Consider the following 11960-nt stretch of genomic DNA (forward strand, 5'->3'; position numbering starts at 1 on the left):
TAAATTATTCTCATGAGTAAAATAAAATTTATTAGTTTAGACAATTTTGTCAATTTATAAATTATTATATCCCACCAAAAACTTTATTAGTAAAATATTAAACTATATTGTGAAGAAACACAATAGTTGTCACAATATTGTGTTTTAACAAAGGCAACCAAAGTCTCTCACAATAGATATAGTTTTTTTGTCACAATAACTCATGAAATGTAAATAAAAAAAATAAAAAATAAATAACTGATTAAAGTCCCATGAGCCATGATCTCCCACTCTTTCTCAGTCAGTACCCAATTACCACTTATCGCTTATCATCTCTCTCCATCCCTCTCACACACCCGTTGAACCTATAGGCCTACTGCCGCCGACCATCTCTTTAACACTTGCAGAACCTGTAGATCCACTGCCTTTGACCATCTCTTAGCCGCTTTCCAGGTATTGTCTCTTTCTCTCTTCTCTCATTTGTGTTTTCGATTTTTTTTTTTCGTTTTCTTCTTGTTCGTATTAATGTTAGTAGAGTTGGTTCGCTTTTTCAATTTTTTTTACAGATTTGATATTAAAGTTTGCTCCAATCAGTGGGACCTAGGTATGACTTTTCTTTTTTTTGTTTTGTTTTTGTAATTAAATTAATAAATATATAATATAATAAATCAAAGATGGAGTTGGGATTTAGCTACCGTACTACATGCCTTAATTGCTGATGGTTTTTTTTTTTTTTGGGTAATTAATGCTTATGGTACCATTTCATTCCAACCTAAACCCAGACAATCCTTCTGCTTATATATTTCATTGACTCTGAAAAAAAAAAAAATTGCTTATATATTTGACAATTGCGCCCAAAAAAAAAAATTTGTTTGACAGGGTCCTTTAAAATGTGTTTGTATTCATTACTATGTGGAAATTTCAAGAAACTCTAGAATTTGATAACTATTTATAAAAAAGGCACAATTTTTTGACTAAAGGTTCTGCCTTTGTACTATCTAAAACCCTTAATGTAAATGTTGGGGAAATTTTTTTAACTCCCCTCAATGCCTATGTGTGAATTAAAAGGAGTGACTACCAAGCAATAGTAATATTACTAAAACCAAAAAAATATCCAATAAGCACCACATAAACACATACACAAAAGAATACCAAATTTTACGTGAAATATCCTCAAGTGTAGAGGGAAAAATCACGGGACAACTCCAAAAAATATCCACTATGAAATAGAAATTACAACTCTCAAGTTTGTGCTAAGCTTGAGTCCACAATAAATTGGATATGCAACTAAATACAATCTCACAAAATCGGTAGTCGAATGCTCTGTAATACTCCATTCTCCCTGGTTGTAGCACTCAAAAACTCCAAGAGAAGGCTTTACCAATTTATCTTCCTTGTGTGTATAACTTGAGCAAAGAAAAATGTCACATTTTTCTTTTTCACTCTCTCACACTCTCACTGTATATATCTCTATTTCTTTCTTTGAACTACACCTTAAATGGCTGAATATCTCTTTGTGTTTCCTGCTTACTCTGTGGAACTCACAATACTTCAGCTCTCTCTCAGTGTGTTTCTTCTCACACTCTGGCCGAGTGGCCTTTGTTTGCTTCAGCCAAAAACCAACGTGTCCCACACGCCTCAAGTCATGTCTCATTTAATGAAGGCTGACTTTTCTACAAGCTTGCAAGACAAGCTCATTTAGAGCTTTGATAAGGTGTGGGCTGGACCCATGGTGCTATGATGCACCTATAAATATATAGTTTGACTCTTGGTAGGAAAAGCATTCCAAAGCTGACATGGGCAGTACTCTTTCAATTGTTTTGTGCGCTATTAAGGTATGTAATTGGATACATTCTCTTTTTATATTGATTCCCCTAATTAATTCACACTTACATGAGGATCTAAAATAGTGACATACTAATATTGCAGGGGATCATTAGCTCAAAATTTATACATTATAAGAGCTTAGCATTGACATCTACAACATTTTTCAGCTATAGCTAAATCTCATTCTTGCGGTTAACCTTCATCTTGACTATCTCAATTTGGTATGATCATGTTTCTCTCAAAATTAATTTTATTAAAGAAATCATTTTCATGGTGCTAAAACTTTGTTACTACGTGTATTAATTCTATAAAGAAGTCATTTTTATGGTGCTACAACTTTGTTCCTAGATGTGTAACATATAATCAAAAGTCACAAATAAATTAATTAACTAGAGCATTGTATAGTAACTAGTATATAATTTTATTTTAATTTGTTTGAAATCCACTTATGTGCTGAGGTTGGGATACTTAGTAGTTATTATAAGAGCTCTTATGATGCTTGGCATTGGCTTTTTTACCTTGTAATTTTTTTTAAAATAACGGGTATGTTTGAATTGAAAATCTTGTGGTCCAAAATTTCCAAACTTTTTCATTCATTTTCACTTCTCATTGCTTAGTCATTTGATCATTTATTATTTTAATTTTTCTTTTAAAAAATGTTATATTTTTAACTCACTGTTGGGTTCTTGGAGCAAGCATAGAGTTCTCTATCCTTTATTTTGTCCCACTTTTTCATTTGATGCTTGGATTTGTATTCAACTCAAAGCTATTGCTGGTATTCCTATTAAGCGGGCTAGTTTACAAGAAGTAGCAACCTTTTGAGGAAAGTTGGGTTATACTTGGTAAGTAGTTCACTTCTATTACATCTATGAATTATCATTTATCTTTTTAATAATCTTGTTAGTTGTTTTAATTGTTACAACATGAAAAATTAATGTACGTAAACTTTCTTGTTGATAATACTTGAATGATGAAAAATATAACTTACTAAATTCAATTGTTAGAGAACTTGTTTAACTCATCGACCCACTTCATCTCAAGTAAAAAAGGGTTTGTTGAAATTATGATAGGGACATGAAAATGGATAAAATAAAGTTGGATGCATAAAGAAAATGAAGAAGATAATAGTGATGAGGTATATCAGGAAAGTGAATGTATTAGGGTTAATGCAACAATTCAACAAGAAAATGATGAAGACTCAACTTTGTTGCATAGAGATGATGTGACAACAATAAATTTGGGGGCCTTAATAGTTGTTGATGATATATATTTACAACTTGATGAAAGTATGTTCATCAATGATGACTTGTCTAAGGAGGAATGGGATACAAATTCCAACCATGAAGAAGAAATATATAGTGATGATGATGTTTTAAGCTTAAATCGGGAAAAAGATTTATCTAGTAATGATGAATCTATTGGAGATCTTTGGAATGAAGATTAAGTTAAGTTTTGAATCAAGTTAAGTTTTGTTAAATACATAAAGTTTTCATATCTTCTCAGCTATGGTATTTTTGAAAAATAAAAATGTTAAAAATTTTATTTGGATGTTAAAACTATTTTGTATGCATTTTTGTCATCTACTTTAGTTGACCTTTACATTGGTTTATTCTTTTTATTTCGAGTTAAAATGTCGCATGCCTTGGGCTACTAATGATGTTGAGGAGATACATTTCATTGCAAGTTTGGTTGTATATCTTCTTGAAGAATTTGTTATTATTTGATTAGTATTTGAGATGGTAGATTTGAATTTGAATTATGTATATGATATTGAACTTGGGTATTGTTTTTCCTTATTAGTAGTTGCGAGATTGAGCCAATATTGTTAAGCTTAAATGAGTATTTGTGATTGAAAATTTGTGATGTGTGGAATTGTGGTTTATGGTTTATAATTATTTCTCATTAGGTACCCATGTAAATTTCAAAATGTAAATTTTAAAGAAAAAAATGTAAAATAGTATTAGCGACGACATTGTCATCACTAATATTTTATCATATCATTAGTGACGACAAACAATATCATCGCTAATATGCGATTTTTAGTGATGACATGTTTGTGGTCACTTATATATCATTATCTGTAATGACGAAGCGTCATCGCTAGTAATGACATATTAGCGACAACAAAAATGTCGTCGTTAATAATAATTTAATAGCGACAATAAAAAAATTTGTCACTACTAATGAGCTAGTAGCGACGACATTTCGTCTTAGGGTCTCGAGTTATTTATGACAACAATTGTCACTATTAGCGACGACTTTGTCGTCGTTAATAGTATTATATTTGCGACGGCATTAATATAAATCGCTAAAAAACTTTTTTGTTACCACTTTTGTTTAACGAAAATTAGCGACGACATTTTTCGTCGCCAATATAAATAGCGACGATATTTAAAGCATTAGCGACGACTATATGCCGTCGCTAAAGACCAAATTTCTTGTAGTGGAGACTGGTTAGAGACAAGTACATTACACAAAAAACACAATTCAACAGCTAAGGGTCATAAAGGCAACTATCAAACACAATAATTGTCATTCGGATGAATGCAAATCCTAATTAGGTGCCTTAATTAGTTAGTTGTCCCTCTTTGCCCTATGGGATAGAGCCTTATACCCGTGAAAAGGTCACTGCCTTATTACTGTTATTATTATATAAATGATATGTATATGTTAGCTTTTGACCAGACTAATAGAATGACAAATGAAATTTAGTACTTCTAAATTTACGACATGTCCTTTAAGTTTATTAAGCCCACTATCTAAGAATTCCTAAAGGACGTTAAGTTTGTTTCTTTAATTATATACGTACAAATAATGTTACGTATCACTCACATCGGTATAGGCTTACGCAATTGCTTCTCTCTTTATCATCTCCAATTCTCCACCGCAATCTCTCTAGGTGAGCTGTTGATCCGGAAGCCATAGACGTGCTAAATATGCATAACTTTGCCAAGAATGGTTGGCCAAAGATATTATTGGGGCCACATAGGACTTGTAACTATCCGGTAAAGAGAGAATACCTTTTTTATTATTATTTATGATTAAAGCAAATTAATTCTCATGTACCTTTCAAAAAAGATTGTCATGTTCTCTCACTCTCTCTTATCCAGCTAATATACAAATATATATTGGCGACCAATCCATTTGCCAAATAAGACAATTATCACGGGAGGTTCTCGAGCTAATCGACTATAATTTAAAGAAGAGAGATTACTATAAAGAAGATAATAATTTAAGTGATATATATATATATATATATATATATATATATATATATATATATATATATATATATATATATATATATATATATATTTTAAGAGAGTTACAACTTATAACGTCCACTCCTGATAATAGCTCTTTATCATTAGACCAAGACACCAATCAGTTTTTGGTGTAGGCACAGATTAAATCTCAAATCTCTTATTCAACCATCAGAGACTGTATGAGTTAACTAAAACCCACAAAAAAAATATATATGCAAGAAAACTATGAAAGCACCGCATCTTAATTTTAATCAATGGCGGCTCCAGGAATTTTTCTTAGAGTATTCCTTAAAAAGCATAAATTATACAATCTAATAAAAAAGAAATTTATATATTGACAACAACAACAATAAAAAAACATGCAAATACATAAAGTTTACAATTGTCTTCTACGAGTTTTCATATTTTGAAATCACTGCATGATAATCTCATTATGGATCGAGAGATCCAAACTCATTAATCATTATATGTCATTGTACTTATGGGACAAAGAAAGTAACATTATTCTTAATTATAGTGTAAGTACTACCGTTATTGGTTTGACTATTGAATGTATCTTTGGATTCCTTTTTATTAAGTCTTTTTTTTTTTTTGGTGTGATTGTGTGTGAGATAAATTCCTTCTATATAAAGGCTTGTCATTATAGAAATAGACCTTCAAGACTTTAGTTTAAATTAGGTCAATTTTTTGCGTTGGTTTTTCTATTGTCTCTCTAATGTAGGGAATATGATGGGTTGTTTGCCTATTTGTGTATGGTTTAGAAATAATGAAAGGGCTACGTTTGCTTAGAACACATTGATGAGTGGATAAGTACCTTTGCAAGAACTCACATTTCTAAATAACACACGAAGGCTAATAATTCATTCACAGACAAAAAACTGATTTACAAAGAGGATTATAATATATAGCTACTTGAAATTGACCTGCATCAGGACTCTCTCTCTTAAGAAGCACTTGACCTCAAGTGCACTTGGCTGCCACAAGATTTGTATGAATTTCTAGTCTTCTAGGATGATACAGTTGTCTTGTATAATGAGTTTGCTGTTGTTAGCAGCACACCAAATGTTGCCGCTTTTGCACAGCAAAGTCCCACACAACTGAAACTCAAATGTAGATACATTTGCATTAGGAGGTGGTTGACCCTCCAATTTTAAAGCCTTCTTCATTTTGACCATTGGTTTGGGACTTTCTTTCCCCTTCTTTAGTTGCAATGAGTAGTGAAGCATTATCTTGTGCAAACTATGTGCACCTTCCTCCCAAGATGGTTTGCGTATTGTAGTTACATGATTATATGTCTACTTCTTCACAAAGAATGGGATAACAACCTCTTGACACTCTAATTTCATTTCCTTTATTTAACTAAGACAGTTTATGTTGATGCTTCAATTCTTGCTTGTTCAAAATTGCTTGTGACTCCATATTCTCGTAACTACCTTTCTCAATCAACAAGTCACAAATTCTTCCTTCAATGAAGAAATTAATTAAAAAATTTACCTTTATGTTGTTTGTCTTCCTCCATTTCTTACTTTGGAACTTGCAAGGCCTTTGTTCCTAATGATAAATTATTTTCTTCCTCAACAATAACATCTGCTTCTTCCAAAGACTAATCATAAATAGGTTTAGCCACATATATCATGCTATCACTCATTTCTTTCCCTTCTTCACCAATCTGTTCTTCAATGTAATTATCAAAAATAGGCTGCCCCATATCATGATCTTCTAACTCTTCAACCAGCAAATCTTGATTTTTGAACGCTTCTACTAGTAAGTCTTGATCTTCTAACTCTTGAACCATAAAGTCTTGATCTTCTATCTCTTCAACCACCAAGGTTTACCCTTTGACAAAACAGGCTGGTTCTTGGCTGGTTCCCTGGATGCCTTACTTGACTTAGCAAAATTTGATCCATTTTCAGAATTCTTGGTGAAGTTGAATGTTGCATCACCACTTTGAGCAGTAATTCTAGAACTGAAAGGAGCTATAATTGTGCCCCCTTAACTTGCTAATTATTAATCAGCACTGCCCTGTTGGAAGCTTCTAAAATAGTCCAACCATAGTGTAGGAAATGGACATCTTGGATTTGCATTTTATTGTAAAGGGTGTGGCTGTAGTTGTAAGCCAAGACTTGCTCTCTAAGTTTCTGTTTCATCTTCTCCCAAGTATGAATCTTGGTTTTTTCTTTCCTCAATCTTTCAATCTTCATCTTCTACCACCAAGATCTTGACTTGCCTCTCAAATTGGATGCTTCCAATTTAACTTTCTTGGATTCTAGAATATCGTAACAAGTAAAGATCTCCTCAACTTGATCAAGACGATCCACAAACTCCTCTTGATCCAAGCTTCCATCAAATTCAAGGAATTTAATCTTAAATCTTGATTCCCAATTTTGGTTTGGCATCTTTGGTTGAACCATCACATGATTGTGGTTATGCCACTCTTGTTTTTGCTTAGGAATATGAACAAATAACTAATCATAATTGATAATCCCCCCCCCCCTTTTAATTAAGTTGCATTTCCAGCAACATCAAGTTGATTGTGTTGTTGTTCCCTATCTCTTCTCAATTGTTCAATCAAGACTTGTAATTGCCTTCTCAACAATTCCACTTTAGCTTCTAAGCCATTTTGTACCCTTCTATACCTTGGTCCATTGGCTGCAATATCATCTTCCTCTACTACAAGAACAACTTGCTTCTTGCCTTTATCCTTCATTGTCTTCTCAAATACCATGGCTTCTTGCTACTACAAACTAATTGCTAGTACATATGAAGGCTTTGGTTTTGGTAAGAGAGGTATTTTAGGCTAGGAAAAGCAATCAAGATTATATCTTGATTGGTTCTTGGACTGAAAATGAAGAAAAAAATTGCAAATGAACTTGAATCCTAAGGATCTCAAGCTTTGATACCAAACTAATGTAGGAAATATGATGGGCTGTTTGTGTGTGGTTTAAAAACAATCAAAGGGCTAAGTTACTTAGAACACATTGATAGCTGGATGAGTACTTCTGTAAGAACACACAGTTCCAAATAGCACACAAATACTAACAATTCATTCACATACAAAAAACTAATTTACAAAGAGCTTACATTCTACTACTTATACTAGTTATTTGACATTGGTAGTCTCTAGATGGTTGACAAGTGTCTAAATCCTATTGGCTAATGCTTAAGAAATCATCTAACTAACTAACTAATTAGTTATAAGAGGATCAGGATATAACTACTTGAAATTACCCAGCATCATTCTTTGTCCATCACATTCAATCTCTCAACAACAATTCTTACATAATCTATTTTTTTCTTCTATATTGTGAAATTTTATAACAATTTAATATACGCATGGATTCTTAGAGAAAAGATAACAAGATTGACTTATGTGTTTTTTTTTTCTTATAAAAGAAACATGCACTATATTTCTATCCATGTAAGCATTGTTTTTCCTTATTTAAATCCAAGAAAAAAAAAAAGATAATTTATTTTACTCTACAAATTTAAACAAAATTTAGAAGATACACGTATTTATTTCATGTATCCATTCAACTTATTTATTATACCTCATTTTTTAAAACATTAAGAAATAACATCTAGTTACTATATGATCAGAGAAGATTTGAATCTTGAATATTTTAGAAATACTAAGATATGATGTCAACCAATTGAGTTGCAAGACTCTTTATAGTTAAAAATCATAATCTAATTATGTTAGAAGTATGTGGTAAAATAATTAAATTTACCATATTTCAGTAATTTAAACTTTTGGAACAATCGGTAATTTAACATGATATCAAAACATGAGATCCTATCAGTAATTTAATATATATATATATATATATATATATATATATATATATATATATATATATATATATATTAAACTCTTTTAAACCAAAGCTTAAAGAAAATTCAATTAGAATTAAAATTAGATTTTGTTTTTGTTAATCTTCCATACAAATTAAATTGTTTAGATTTTTGTTGTTATTTTTTCTCTGAACTAATGAGCATATTTTTTTATACTGTTTCTATTTAGATATTTTGTATGAGAAAATATTGAAATTAACAAACTGTAATTAAGCTGAATGATCTCATATACCTATCCCCATTTAATTTAAGAGATACTATTTGACTAGTTTATTATTTTATTTTGAGTTATATTTAGTAGCATTTCACAAGCAATATTTTGTAGTATCTAATAGTAATTTTCAAAATTATATACGTAATAACAATGTAATTAAAAACTTGGCGTAATCAATATTATAAAAATTTTAAGGAAAAACTATTTTAATACTCCAAATATTTTGGTCAAACTATGTCCTATATTTTTAATAATAACTCAAATTAACATCAATAGAAGTTACGTACTAGTTCTACCTAAAATCTCATCACTCGATCAGTTGAAAAATGAGAACTACTATTTCCCACCATGCGTGCCAACAAAGGAAAGTTGGTCAATATTCACACTTCACCGCATGAGTTTGAAACGTGTCAAAACAAGCCGACCTTTCCGTTTCAAGACGGAGCATTGAGTCTGAGCGTGCGAGTGCGGTAGCTAACTTTACAAGTCAGCATGGACCGTCAAAACTTGGCCGTGAAAAAGCAACAATTTTCATTCTTTGAGTAAGTTTTGTTTTGTTTTTGAGCATTTCAAGTTTGACCCAAAGATTTGATAGAGAAAGAGTGACATATTATTAGAGCCACTGATCCTGAGTCATATCTTTTGGGTCAACCCAAATGTGTGTATTGGATTTAGTGACTTTTGACGTGTGGTACAATAATACAATTTGGTGGACTTTCAAATCAAAAATAATCTTGCTTTCTTTCTATCAAAAAATAAACAATAATCTTGCTTTCTGTTTTAGGAAAAAACAAAAACTAAATTGCTTTTGTTTTCTCTTCCACTAGAAAGTAACATTTGAAAGGCTGGAAATCAAAGAGTGGACTCCAATTTATGGAGTAATTGATTAACTCCAAGAATTAATGTATCTTTCTAATTTGACATGGTATAGTTATACATGTGAGTATGTGAGTCAATGACACATTTTGTCTAGTGAGTACAAACTTTTTCCCTTGTTGGTACAGTTTTGACCACTAAAATCTAAAATCTAGATGATTTAGAGGCATAATTTTGAAATTGAAATCTTTTGAGACTGATATGAATTAAAAACATAAGAGGTGGGAGGGGGTAGAAATTTGTGACCTAAAGAGAGAAGATAAGATATTTAGAAAGGGGGAAAAAGAGTTTATACATGGTTCAACCTTGTGGTCTATAGGTAAGGGGCAGAGACCTAAAAAGTTATATTTTTTCCATATACTTTCCTTAATAACACATTTCAATGAAATTTATATTTATAATAAGGATTACAGATAAAATTCAATCATAATTTGAATGTGAATTGAAGATTTAGTGCTAGAGAAAATCATGAGCAGTCAATCCCTTTATTTAATAACATACCCCATGATTTTCTCTACAATCAATGCCTTGATTTAGTTTTACACTTCATTTGTTTAGTTGTACAATATTTTTTAAAATCATTTTTAGTATTTGTGGGTGTTTGTTTCATTGTAAAATCATGGTCAAACTTGAAAATAATTTTCGTTGATCGAAAAAAATATTGTAAAATATTTTACACATTTTTTTCTCTGTAATACAATTTTCAAAACCATGCATAAACCCCTTCCCCCCCAAAACACTCTTCTCTTTTTTCTCACACAACCCCTCCCTTTCTTTATTAGAGCTTTGTGGTGGGCATTTTTTGTATTCCTGGGCTGGACTGCTTCCTGCCACGCTGTGGCCCAATAGTTCTGGGGTAAGAGAATTGGGATTGGCTTAATTGAAACTCACCTCAAGCCAGTTTGTATGCAAGGTAGGACCCCTTTGCTGAGATCTTGGTCACGTGTCCACAACAGAGGATGCTGTCACAAAAATGTTATAGTAAGAGGCACATAATATAATAGGATAAGAAATACATGTTTGCTGCCAATAAAAGATAATATTTAAACCACTTTCTCAATAAGAAAACACAGTAATATGAGTACGGTAGAAATAAGTTAGCGACAATAAAAAAAAAAGGATAATACTAATGCTTAATCAATGGTGATAAAAGAGGGGAAGGGGAGATTAGTCTGCTGTACTTGGTTCCTGAGTGGATTTAAGTCAAAGAAAGAAACCAATCTCCAATATGGGCAATCTCACAGGGAAATCCTGCCATGAAAATTGCCTATTTTGAAATAATGGATCTAAATGGCTTAATTTCAAGTCCTTTAACTTGTTGGAGAGTAGGCTATTGAGAGGGACAAAAATGGAGTAGCCTATTGGTGCATGCCCTATCACACTTTTTTGTTTTTCTACTCTTGTCTCTCTTTTTTGTTTATCCTTTCTGTTTTTCTTTGCTTTCTGTTTCTCTCTTCTTTCCATGTTTCTTGCTGTTTTTCACTTGTTCTCCGTTATTTTCTCTCTTGCTATTTTTTTCTCACTTGTTCCCCCTTACTATCTGCCTACTTCTCCTCCCTTTTTACTATGCACAACTAAGGCTCGTTTATACTGCCTGCTGTGATAAGTTTTACTGTTTTACCCCTCGACCACTTTTAGCCTGGTGTGGGTGTCCTTCTCGGGCCACCCACTGGTCTGATACTGCTAAGCCATCACCACTTCCTTGTACTGGCTGCACCACGTTCCATTCCCCAGATAAGAGAGTTTTGTTTTTATTTTCCTGCTCTCCGTGGCATTCCCATCTAGATAAGGATTGGGTATTCTCTCTTACTAACTCATATAGCATGTACCTAATGATTCCAGCTCAATTTTCTCTCTTTTTGGTGATATGTCATCCTAGTAGAATATTTCCCCCAAAAGAGCTTGAGCGTGAATCCCAAAATAGACTTCCCCCTTCTTCCCACCGC

At 32.1% G+C, this 11960-nt stretch overlaps 1 long non-coding RNA gene across 1 annotated transcript; it reads left to right on the forward strand.

Moving 5' to 3' along the window:
* Positions 1 to 276: 276 nt before the first annotated feature.
* LOC142614281 (uncharacterized) lies at positions 277 to 2650 on the forward strand. The gene is made up of 3 exons (XR_012840394.1): positions 277 to 432; positions 546 to 583; positions 2573 to 2650. It is a non-coding gene; the product is annotated as an uncharacterized LOC142614281 (long non-coding RNA).
* Positions 2651 to 11960: the final 9310 nt, after the last annotated feature.

This window comes from Castanea sativa, chromosome 10, assembly GCF_040712315.1.
Source record: "Castanea sativa cultivar Marrone di Chiusa Pesio chromosome 10, ASM4071231v1".
NCBI lineage: Eukaryota > Viridiplantae > Streptophyta > Magnoliopsida > Fagales > Fagaceae > Castanea > Castanea sativa.